The following is a 13,378-nucleotide window of genomic DNA, read 5'->3' on the forward strand; positions in this document are numbered from 1 at the left end:
GTTAGCTCAGGGCCAATCTTCCTCAGCAAAAAGAAAAATGAAAAGAAAGAAAGAAAGTAGCTTGGCTCAGAGTAAGTGCTCAGGACCTGTTAGATGTTATTATCATTAAGCAGATACAATATTAAATATTTTCAACAGTCATCAATAAAAACCATTGGTGCTGGTGTCTAGAGAAACTTTACTGTGTCTGGGTATTTTATTTTCCACACAGACTTCAGCTGAGAAAGAGTTTGTTCCGAATAGTGTCATCGACAGTGGTCAGGGGACAGGAGAGACTCTACTGAAACAGAAAATACAACTTCAGCTCCCAAGAGAAAACTCTGTGCACCTCTGCTTGTTGTTGTTGTTGTTGTTTTTTAAAATATTTATTTAATTTTATGGAAGGGATTAAAATACTCTAGGAGCCAAGAAGGCTGATTTTCCACAGAGGAAGCCGAATGTCCTTGAAGACAAGTTTGTGGTCTGTCGCCTACTAGGTTTGGAACTGTAGAATTCTAAGTGACAATTCTCTGGAGAGAGCCAGGAGCTGAGACCAAAGACTCTGAAGGCAGCCTTAGACCCTAGTGACCCTCAGCTGTCCATGGTGGCCCCAATATTCTATGCTGTGGCAGCTTGTCTGGACATAGGACACAGTGGCATTACAAGCAGGAGGTAAAATTCTCTCTGGCACAATGTGTTGGGACAGCCGTGACGCTTGTCAATTCCCCTGCCCTAGACTTGAGCCCCTCCACGTCACTTTTTTGTTTGTAGCATCTTTAGAGGTCCTTGGTGAACTTTTGAATTATTTTAAAAGGTTTATGTTCTAACACATAACTAGACTCATAAATTATCTGCCAACTTTCCCGAATTTTACAGCTAAAGAAAATAGAAGACTGGGACAGTCTCAATGTTGATCACAAGGCCAGTCTGAGGCCCAGGGCTTCTAATTCCTCTTCAACGGGTAGGCAGAGAGATTTAATAGTGGCATACTGGATTCATTAAATAGTAATGATAATAATAATAATGATAATAATAATGATAGCAAATGCTTTTTCAGTACTTATTATGCACCAGGCACTGTTTTAAGCACTTTGTATTTATGAACTCCTATTATCCTTATAACAAGACTATGACAAAGGTATTATTATCATCTCCATTTTACAGATGAATAAACTGAAGCATGGGGAGGTTAATTAACTTGCTCAAGGTTACAGCTATTAAGTGGCAGAGGTGGGACTGGATTCCATGTAATCCAGTTACCAAGTCCATACTTTCAAGCACACAGTTATACTATATTTTATTTAATTAACTGTTTTGGCCCACATGTAGTTTGACCTATTAATCTGCTTTACTTTAAAAAATGCCTAAATCTTATTAGAAACAAAGACTTCATCAAAAGCCAAGCATGCCCATTTTGTTCCTTTCGTATGAGTTCATCTATGTACACAGAAACTTTTTTAAGATCGATATATAAATATATGCATATATTTATATATATAAAGATCTCCCACATGCAGGGCATTTATCCAGGATAGCAGTGAGTGCTATTCAGATGATTAACATATTCTGGCCAATTAAGTTAACAAAACTGTCATGCATAGAGTATCCACTTCTAAAAAAATAAAAAATTAAAATAAACTTGACACTAAAACTGTACTCATCATAATTCAATTTCATTTAAATTCTGATTTGGAGGGCATGGCAAGTTTTTCAGTGCCTCTAGTCTTCCCTATTAACATCATTTTACATTCCAAAGGAGGAGAGCTATAGAGGGCTTGGCAATTAAGCTGTCTTTAAATGATATTTCAGGAAATTTTCTAAAAGTTATTTCATATGAATATATCCTTGAGGTACTACTAGTTTTGTTTGTCATTTTCTAACATCAAAATGCACAAAGTGAAAACAAATTTGAGTTATTTATGCCTAGCGGTCTGATGGACCCCCTAAAATGAGAATTTACCTCCATCATTAATCTATGCATACACCACAATGGGGTTTACAAGAAGCGGGTAGGGGTTATCCTGTCAGTAATGAAAACATCAAATGCAATAAATGGTAGGATTTTTACATGAGAAGTGGATAATCTGAACAGTAATCGTTGCTCTCTAATCCACAAGCTAGGAAGAACATATCTGTGCTCCATACCTGAATACACAATATTTTTATGTGGAAATTTTGTTTTCCTTCCCCAAAGAACATCCAGAGGTTCTTATGTCTTTATAATTGTTATTATAATTGTACTACTCACATGTCACGTATGTACTCCCATTCAGCTCACCCTAAAATAAAAAAGGGCTCTGCGAAGGAAGCCATCCAAAGAGTTACATCGTTAAGGTGCACACTCTAATAATTTTGCTGTAGAGGTTTTTTTTTTTTAATGAAATATTGAACATAGCCCCAAATTATTTTCTTTGTAAGGTTATTAATGTTAAAAACTGGCTGCATTATTGCTCTATCAAACTTTGGCTCTTTATTCTTTATTTGGCATTTACACTATAGCAAAATAAAAAAGAACAATAGTGAACACACACACACACTCAAAGAGAAAACCTTCATTGAGGACTCAGCCACCCATCCCCTGAAGAGATGTAATCTATGCGTAACAATGCTTAAATCAGCACGACATTTACAACACATATTAAGCGGTTTGTTATTTATTTCAAGACTTTAATTGGCACAATATATTAACAGCATTGTTGCAACAGTTCCACTTAAGGGTTTTTTTTTCTAAAAAGAGAAAAAGAGGGAGAGAGAAAGAGGAGGAGGGAGAGAAACAATCAACTAGAATTACGCTGTAACCTCTGTTTTGTTATTCCTTTAGCCTGAATGAACTGTTAAAGTTGAAGAAAAAAAAAAAGGGAACTAGCTTCAGAAACTATATTTTAGACTCAATTCAATTTTATTAAACCCAGCCTGGTGTTTTTTCTGTCATTCTAATATAACCTATTATGAGAATTTTTTTTCCCAGGGACAAAAACAACACCAACTTTCCCTCCCTAAGAGCTTCTTAGTGTTCATTTTCGTTGCTATTTGGAGAAAAACCTCATTAAAATATTATGAAGCGCATAGCGTAATTATGTGCCAGCGTTCGCCAATGAGGAACATCTGTAGCGCAGTGTATGGATATTTATACGACAGTAAACTTGGGTGCAGACTCTCTCTCGTTCACCCCTTCTTTACTTTGCCTCTGTTCTACAATTCTTTGTCCTAACTGCAGAGCCGGCAACCGTGTGAAGCGCGCAGGCTACAGTGCGCGCATTGTCAGCCTCTCGGGGCTCCAGCGCCAAATGTTATTATTCCATCATTAGCCTGTAGCTCACGCCAGGGTAAACTCTGCTCTGCTACATGCCTCCAAACCCTTTTCGCTTTTTTTATTCCCCCAGTTATTTTTAAAATGTATCTTTTTCCTCGTTCGCTCTCTGGCACAGAGGGATCTGCAAAGTGCATCTGACACACAGTTCCCAAATCCATGCTTCTCTCCCTACTTTACATTATTCCACTCGCTTTAAAACCAAAGAAGCTTGGGCATAATAAAAACATTGAGAGCTTGCCTATACCACAAATATTTGTGGAAAGCACATGGTGCCATTTTGCCAGACTACTCTTATTTGTTAAACTGAGTTAAGTGTAAGGCGATTCCAAAAACTGCCTTTAGAATGAAAGAAAAGGCTTGTAAAGCCAGGGAGATAATTACCGCAATCTGGGTTACAGAAAATGCAAAACAAAGGAGCACAATCCCATTTTGTGTGTGTGTGTGTGTTGTGTGTGCATCGTTTTGTTTTGTTTTGTTTTGTTTCTCTTTGTCGATGTACCCAAACACGTAAATATTCCATGGCATGTGTTGCACAGGGATAAAAATCAACCCGAATCCTGCACAGACAGGACAGAACACATACTCTAGTGGACAGTGGCGTGTTTGTGGTGGGAATATGTTTTCAGAAGGGAGGGCTCTCTTTCTTTTTCTCCCTCCATTTAGCAAACACCCACCCAATTATCACCAGATGCCAAGACTCTGACACCCACCTACCCTTCATTTGAAGCTGTCAATCTATTTTTGCACGTATAAATAAAAGTTGATTTGCAAAGAATTTAGGTTCTAAAGCCTTTCATATGGATCCATGAAAAAACTAAAGAATCCTCCACTCGCTCTTCCCCCGTGTTATTTTTATGGGGATTATTGTGCTATCAGTCTTCTCATTGTTGGGAATGTTGTCCTCTGGTGTGGTTTTGTGGACTGGACCATCCGTAGTTTTCCTTTCTTTGTCTGCCAATTTTTCTAGATCTGAACCACTTTCTGAGACAATTATTTCCATACGTGTATGTGTATGTAAATATTAATAATCATTGCATTCATGTATCCTTATGTGTGCATAAATAAACACCATCCCCACACATATTTCCCATTTTAAAGAGCTAGTTCTTACTCCGTAAAAAGATTCATGTTCCCCAAAGCAGGTTGTTAATGTACTTTATTAAAGAGAAAGAGCAAACCTGCTACATTTCCATGTTTTAGGTTTAGAAGTGAACCTGCGCCTCTGAGCTCAGCTTTTTGGTATGTTTTAGCCGAGTCCAGATTATGGGCTGTAGATTTTGAAACTCACATCACCGAGTTTTCTCAAAAACCGTCATCGCAGTTTCCTCTTTAAATTTCATCTGGACTGTCTCTAACTGCCCCAGCTGACCCCATCATTTGCTTCTCTTATTACTAACATGCTTTTCCCCACATGCACAGCAGGATGATATTTTGCAGAGGAAAAGGCAAAAAATATATCAGGGGTTTCTTTCCCTCCAGATGTAGACATTTTGTTGCCCAAATAGCACAACAAGAAGACATAGAAAATGAACCTGAGCTTGGAAGAGACAAATACGGGACATAACTAAGGTGCATGTAAGGATAAACCCATGAAGCCCTCGAAGCAGGATTTGGCAACAGAACTGTCCCCTTGAGCCAAAAAGCCAGCCAGGGCATAGAAGCTTGTTATTATAGCTTGCTCTGTGAGTAAGACCCGCAGGGAGGGTGTGAAGGCTGTCTGGTGTGAAGCCTGTTTGGAATCGTGGGGGAGTATGAAATGAGATGAGTCTTGAAGGATTCTGAGTCTAACCAGGCTGTGGCTGTTCCGAACCTTCATAAAATCTAAAAAAACAAGGCAACATAATTTTAAAAAAATCCCCAAATTTTGAATTCTATGATATTAAAGACAGGTAGCTCCAAATATGAAAAATTCTAAACTAATCTGCTAGAAACTAGGTAAGAAGCAGTGCATTTGAATGCAAGTGACAGCAAATGCTCCTGATTAGAAATTAGTGCCAGGCCAGTCACGGAGGGAGCTAAGATGAACTTCTTTGATAGTTTTGGTTATGAAAGCCTAAAATGGTAATTCTTACTATCTGAATTATGTGAGGCACAATTTCATTTTTGTTTCTAAATATGGTTGAATGGTTTTTTCCTTCACATAATATTACATTGAATCATGTGAAATTTAGACTATTTGACAATTTTTGACTTAATTTTTGATTATTAGTTCAGCCTAATAATTCCTTCCCTGAAGATAATGCGTGTATTTTCTTCTGATGGACTCATCATAGAGCCCAGTATTATTTTTGTGTTGTTTTGTTTCGTCTCCTCTGCTTTTAAATTTAGTCATCCTTCATATTTGAATGACTGTTGAAATTTTGGACAAGTGAGTATTTGGTTAGATGAAAAGAAACCATTTTAAACCTGTGTTTAATATGGGGTCTAAATGAGATAGTTTTTCCTTCAATTCTATTCTAAGGTCCTCCGTATGAAGTTCAGTTTTCCAGATCATTTGCTCACTGCAAATATTAAGAACAGGATGTCATGTCTGATGCCCTCAAGGCCTTTACTTCACTTCAAGTCTTGAAAAGGAAAACTTGATTTTAAAAATAATCCATGTAAAAGAAATAGGGTCAGAGAGACAGATGTGTTCATAAGCTCTATTACAGACTAAAAGCGATCCTTTCATAAGCTCAGTTGTCCCAAGGGTGAGGAAGAGAGTTTCCATCAAGAATGTCGTCCGTATGCTTCCTAATGTGTAGGAATGGGACGAAACGGTTCTTTCCTCCCCTGTTTATAGGAAGAGTCATGCATTCTGGAAAAAAATGCAGACTAGTACATGCTGAAAGCAGAGTGGAAAGGAAGCATTTCTTAGATTCCCGCAAAGGCTTTCATTGTTAAGGATGCTGGGCTGAATAAAAGGGGAAGACCATCTGAGTGAGAGTCTGGAGTAGCCAGTGCTATGAGAATTTACTCTGTTGAGAGATTTTCAGCATCTCCTCCAGCATTTAGGGGAAGATGTGAATGGTGAAACTGAAGGCTAGATGCGTTTTAACTCCTCAGCTGCAGTTGGCCAATAGAGAAAATGCAGCCCAACACACTTCATCCGTTTAGAAATAACCCTTAAAGGGTGATTTTCAAAACTTAACACAACTCAGCACAAGTAATGCATGAATAAAAATCTCAATTCTATTTTACTTCACTGGCATATAAAAGCTTTAATTTATATTAGTCCTGAATATGAGTTTTGTTTAAAAACTTTCCATAGCATCAGTGGGAAGTAAAAAGTTTAATCTTCATATAATTCAAAATAATAATGATGTCTCTTTATGCTATTCTTCACCATTAGTAAAAGTAGAAAAAAATTCAATATTTATTTTGAAACCAATAGGTGGTGCTATAAATTTCTATATTTTGCAATATGCTCTTTTATTTTCCGATTCTTCAGTGGCATTAGAAATTTCTCTAATTATCACAGTAGGATTTTTCATGGCAAAAACATTTTAAAAGTCTTCATTGACTTTGCCATTCAGTTAGCCACTGTGATACGTCTCTTTCCATTGGGAAATCAACTATACTCTGAACATAGGCTAAAGTGAAGGGAATCTATTATACTTTTTGGCAGAAAAGTATGTTTATGGAAACAGACCCATATGTAATTCTCTGCAGTTTCTTTTTCCCCCTAGTCCCGCCGCTAATGGGAATGTCATGGAGGGACATAATTTTAATATTTAATTTAATATTTCACTTTATGAACTATGTAATGATTTATGTTAAAAGAAATGACCACAGTGTCATGAGATCATCATTCTGTTATCATGGTATCATGGACTCCCAGAATCAACGAGCACAAGAGAGTCTTAGAGATCAGGCAGCTGCATTGAGACAACTGATAAAATAAAAGTTGAAAATACTAGAAACGGGCACTTGATAATTGTCATCATGAGAACCAACATCTTTCTGGTGCAAGACAAAAAAATTCTGAAGGTTCAAAGACACTGAAAAATTAAAATCAAAATTCCATTACAACTTCCAAGTGTAAATAGTAATCTCAAACTCGGGTGTCTCATTGATGTGGACCTTGAAGATAAAAATCGAAATCCTTTTCTTTCCCTTAGAAAAGCTATGAAGTCCTTCACAATTTTTCAGGTGTGTATGTATGTGGGTGTGTGTGTGTGTAAAGCTGATATACTGGAGAAACCCAAGAAATTCAATGAGGTCTTGTGAAAGTGCCAAAAAAGGACTATGGCAGCTGCAACTAGCTGCCTTCTCGACCCTATCATTCTTCAAGTATCTGGGTGATTTTTACCTCTCTCCTTCCAGATGCTTTGGTATCTTGCAGAAATAGCCTGAAACACTTGTCAGTACTGAATGAGCAGCCTAGTTGCTTGTTGGAAGATGTGTTTGTAGAAGACATAATAATTTGCATAAGATTACATTCTGTGCCGCAGACAAAGTTTCCTCCTTCCCACCAGGAGCCCTTTCTGGGCTGGCTAGTTATTTCCTGCTTCCCCCAGGCTTGCTCTGCTCTGCCTTTCAGGGGTCAGGCTGCTTCCTCCTGGCTTAGCTGCTAGGGATTGGACGGAGCCAACTATTAAATAGTCATTTTTAGATTCACACAAAATATTTCATAATATTTAAGATATAAGAAAGAGGAAAATATGACTTAAGAATAGAAGCAAATGTCTCTTAGGCTGAACCAGAAACTATTGGTGAGGATGTGGTGTCTCTTAGTAATTGATGAGCTGTCATATGAAAAAGACATTAAAGTTATTTGATATGGTTCCAGAATGCTTATCAGGGATTAATTGAAAGAAGTTGTTGTTTAGTATCTCATTTTACCGTCAAGATATTAGCATTAGATGTAGATAGTTTTCTTTCACCATTATAAAATGAAAGACAACAGAATAAATCTGGTTATAAATTGAAGTGAAATAGACATAAGCAATCATGGTATGTTTTGGCTCAGTAGCAAAAAGAACCTTCTGAAAATTAACCTATTCAACAAATGCTTATTGAAAACCTATTATGTTTCAGGTATTTTCTAGGTACTGGAAAGAAAGCAGTGGACAAAATAGACTTCTTGCTCTCACAGTGCTTTCATTCTAGGGTGAGGAGGGTGGAGGCAATAGACAGAAACAAAAATATGCAATATGTTAGGAGGTGGGAAGTGCTGTAAAGAAAAAGGGGATAGAGGAGTCAACTAGTACTATCTACACATGGAAAGGAACATGGAGGCAGAGGCTAATAGGAGCCCATCATAGAAACTGTTCGAGTAGAGACTGGATAACCAATTTGAGAGGATAGAAAATACTAGCACCTACTTGTCTCTGTGCTTGCCTATCCTACTAGTTTACACATTCATTCTGAGCAAGGCAGATGTCTTACTCATCTCTACATGGTTAACACTTACTACCAACTACATTATTATGTTTAATCAAAGCTTGTGGGGTAAAAGTTCTACCGGAAAGTGGGCATTGGATAAAATGTACAACCTCAAAAATCCTGCCCCAACTTAGATGATAAATGATTTATTTCCTTTGTGAGCTTTCACCCTCTTCCTTCCTTTTTCCCAATTCAGTCTTCCCATTTCTTCTTTGGACAAGAGAGTATGAGTTTGGTTTTTTAAAACTGCAAAGATGTGAGACCCTCAGTGATAGGGTTGGTAAAAGGAAGAGTCGGGAAGAGAAGGTTTATAGGAGATTACCTACTCCCTCTGGTGCCAGTGCTTTCAATGCAGGACACCTCCCTGAGCACGTTTTATGGAACACTGGAATAGCAATTCACTTTTTTGGAGGGACACAACTTGCTTAGTTAGGATTAGATTTGGCTGCATGGAAAGAAAATCTAAATTAACTATGGCTTAAATGCTAAAGGTTTTATTCTCTCATAAAAATCCCAGAGGCTGGACATTCAGGGCTGGTAAAACTGTTGCATGAAATCTTCAGAGATTCAACCTCCTTTGAAGTTTCCATTACACCTAGAGTGAGGTTCTCTCATCTATACAGTCCCAGGCTTTACTGGAGGGACAGTCAACATATTATGAATTTGAACTTCCAAAAATGAACACTAATATCTGAAGTACTTTCATCTGTTTTATATATTGGTGTTTTTGTTTAATAAATGAATTTTGGTGCTAAAGCAATTGGAAAACTGCTAAAAAATCTCTTTTACAGACAAGGATACTGAAGCCGGGAGAAATGAAGTGCCTTATTTGAGACCCCAAAGCTAGCTATTGATGGGGCTCAAACAAGAACTCAAATCACCTGATGTCATGTGTGCCCTTTCTCCTGTTAGGATAGTCAGTATCTTATCCAAATTGCGTGCAACACTGAACATAGTAGCGCCGAGGCATACCACACTGCTGAATCTATCCACCAGACCATACCTCCTCAATGTTGAGTAAATATTACCATCCACTTGAATGGTGAAGAATTTTAAAAAGTAAGGATAGATGCTATCTTTAGCAACATCACACTGTTTGGGCAACAACTTTGCACCCCCGACAACACGAGAAAGTCTAGGAGAAACTGTTCCTGGGTACATAAGAATAATACTGATTCCTTTAAGAAAATGAAATTCAGTTACTGCACCAATCTGTTCTGAAACAGCCCTGTTTCACCCTCCTTTTATTTTCTTGTTTCAAAAAACTTTTGAAGATGTTTAGAGTAGATTTTGCCCATTAGCCACAGCAACCGTGAAGATGTAGGACAATCAATTTGGTAGGATTGGATGCGAATTGCTTGCTTTTTCTATCAAAACTACTAGAGAAAATCAGTGCTTTGTCTTTATATCTAAGTAATGCAAGCCAAGAACATGGAGCCTCTATGAAAATCGAGCAAAATTGTTTCAAGTAGGAGTTGAATATGTTTGAAACTGAGCAATCTGCCAGAATCAGTTCCTATTTTGTGTGTAGTTGAACTGATTGAATTACCATTTCTGCCTAGAACCACAGAAGCCCAGGAGTCTCTGGGGCCAAAACCACAATGTTTCTTTGTCCAAGGGGAGCCCAGGGTTGGGCTTTTACATGCAAACATGTGTGATTTCAATGTATAGCAGAATGATTAAGACTCCAGCTCTGTTCCAGAGCAGGTCACACATCTGTCTATTGTCACCAGCCCAGCTCCTCATTTATGAATAGAACATTCTACTACATATGAAAGCCTGGAAAAATCTTTTTCATTTTCTCAATTATTTAAAAGTGAAAATTCCTCATACCTGTGATTTCTTCCTTCTCAGTTTAGAAACGTGTAAAGTGAACCAGGTACTCCCGTTTACAAAAGAATGGTGTGAACGTAGGTGAAACTGGCATGATACACAGCATCGCCACTTTGGAATCCGCTGGAGAAACCAGGCGAGGGGAGGTGATAGCCAGATGACACTGTGGGAGCGATTCCTTCCAGGAACTGCACATCTGGGCTCTGCTGCTGCCAAGGATGGAGCCTGTGCTTTGATTAGCTGTAGCTCAGAATTAAAATGTGGAGAAGCAGAACGTGCTCTGCAACATGCCAATAATGTAAAAATGTTCAGGGTGAGGTGTTGACTCCTGTGTAGGGGTGTGTGAGTGCGTATGTGTGCACTAGAATAGTTTGCAATATCATGTGTTCATGCTTCTGAATAATAGCATGTAGTCCTTTAAGCACAAGTTCTGCCACGTCCCCAAGAGGTTTAGGTACGCTTCATGGGAAAAGCACACTTTCTGTGTACCAGGAGAATAATGAAACAGCAGTTTGTCAGAAAGTCTTTGTTTAGAATTAAGATAGACCCGCAGCTGGCTGATTAAGTCATATTAAAAGATATTTCCTTTTTCCCTAAATCCATTAGGGTTTGGTGTTTATAGAAGATGAAGAAAAAGGTTGTAACATTTTAATAGATTCAGGTATTCTTTGAATACAGTAGGCATTTAATATTTATTCAGTTAATGAATTTAAATCATATACCCACATTTAATGTATAATGCTTACACTGCTGAAAAATAATGTCATTTATATTCCCACTAACTTTCATCTAGCAGGAGGACTCAAATCACATTCTAGAGCCTATAGTTGATCAGGATAAGCAATTAATGTGAATCTGACTCATTTCGCTCATTACCAGTACTGTTCAGACAGCACATATTCATATTCAAAGACTGGGTTCCTACTGGCTGCTTAAAGCACAAGGCTGTTCAATGATGCGGTCAGTCTGGGGAATTGCGTAGCAACAGTCTGGATGACTAGAGCACCCTCAACCTTATTGATTTATTTTTATAAGAAATGTTTGGCCTGAATGAAGCAAAGAAACTTTTCATCTTGTCACTGCATTTTGTCTTGTGGCATCATTCTGCCATAGTATTTCATAGTTACAGGGATCCAATGCAGCAAGAGAGACAAATGGTTGATTCTGCAAGACTGATCTTGGCCTATTGGTTGGGCATGTAAACAGCAGATCCTGTAAGTCTTCTTAGAGACGTGGCCCTACCACAATACTAAGAAGTAAAGGAAAATAAGACACGACACATGTTTTCTATTTCTTTTGTTATGATTCTATAAAAATTCGGGTAGGTGCCTTAAATGGTAGCAATGGAATCGTAAGTTTGAGTTGTAATTATTGAATCTGAGAGCTGGAAGGAAATTTGGAGGTCTCTGGTCAACCTCCCTTATTGTAGATGAGAAACTCAGGACCAAGAGAATTTACCCTTTGTTATCTCCAGAAACTAGAGCCCCAAATCCAAGCCACAATTCCCCTGGCTTGTTCCCCTTTTCTGCACCATTGAGTCATTAAGGCCAAATTTTTGTTATTAAATAAAAATGAGGTTTAGTGTGTCCTTGCTATGGAAATCATTTGTTTATGAAACCTCCAAACTTAGCTTCCATCTGGTTTCTGCCTCCAAACTCCCTGGTGCCACTCCATTCTCTCTGGCTACCAGGAATTTTAATTATTGTCCATGGTTGGAAATTCTCCAGTGGACAAGCACTACAGAAATCTTGTTTTTAGCCTGGAAATTCTCTAAGAATAAAGTAAACCTCAGAGAAGAGGCATTTCTGAGGTCATTCTCAAGATTTTGATTGGCTCCATAAAGACTCTGTGGCACCAAGACAAAAGCCACTTCTGAATTTTATCCCTTTATTATTCACTAGACCTGCTCCTCCAGAGTCCTTTAAGTTACAGGAGAATCACCCCACCAGAGGGTCCTTCCCCACTGGGGCACAGAAGGAAGCTACTCTGAAGGCCTCTAGACCAGACCCACGTTGCTGTGGAAGTGCATGTAGGCAATAAAGGGGTCTACAGTACCCTGCAACAAAGGGAACTCATGACATATTACAGTGTGTAGTGACACAGCATTACTGTGTGGCTTCTAAATGTGCAATGAAAATCCACCAAGCATTTATCCATCTGAGTAAATTACACACACACACTCACACATACATACCTGCACTTGAATTTTCATTTGTTATAAACTAGTCGGGTTATTCAAGTGCATGGAAAAAAATGAGTCTTAGTAGAAGTCTTCTGTCTGTAATTTGCTTCTTATTTAGTGCCAAAATGAGCACAAAACCAACAACAATGAAATGGTAAAGCCCTGCTATCCTGCTTTGAGAGATGCTTTTTTGCACAAGAAGCATTTTCCGGAGTTGCTTTGAATAGGTCCTTAGACACCACTTCAGTGTTAATGCTGCTGAGATGCGGGGGTTTACAGTGAAGTAGACTAAATGTCCATGCCTTTTGCTTAATATTGAAAAGATCTCACATGTGTTTAACTAGAGAGTTGCGTTAGCGTTCAGAGTCCATATTTTTTATTTTATTCACAGCCCAAACGCGATTCTACAGCTGGTTGGGGCACATCTTTGACCCGGATCACCCGGGAGGGGCTGCCCAGTGAGACCACCACATCACATAATTCTGGAAGCACCTCTGGGTATGCCACCTTGCTTATCCAAACCTGCTTTCAGACTTTTCAAAATGTTTCCAATTTTAAAAACGCACTTTAAAATGGGGATAGTCATTCCTGACTGGTTAACTAAAAAAGTTTGCGTTTCTTTATTCCCTTGCTTAGAACGGCATGAACAGCTTGGTTTCAGGTCTGCAATAAGAATTTCCAAGGGCACGTCTGCACCTAGAACT

The 13,378-nt window shown here is 38.4% G+C and overlaps 1 long non-coding RNA gene across 1 annotated transcript in view; it reads right to left on the reverse strand.

Annotated features, from left to right (window-relative positions):
* The window catches only part of LOC138920421 (uncharacterized), a 57,396-nt gene extending 46,779 nt beyond the window's left edge, over positions 1 to 10,617 (reverse strand). Inside the window, exon 1 of the long non-coding RNA XR_011431574.1 lies at positions 10,493 to 10,617. This is a non-coding gene — a long non-coding RNA (uncharacterized lncRNA). The remainder of the gene's footprint in view (positions 1 to 10,492) is intronic.
* Positions 10,618 to 13,378: the final 2,761 nt, after the last annotated feature.

Source organism: Equus caballus, chromosome 23 (genome assembly GCF_041296265.1).
Source record: "Equus caballus isolate H_3958 breed thoroughbred chromosome 23, TB-T2T, whole genome shotgun sequence".
NCBI classification, from domain to species: domain Eukaryota; kingdom Metazoa; phylum Chordata; class Mammalia; order Perissodactyla; family Equidae; genus Equus; species Equus caballus.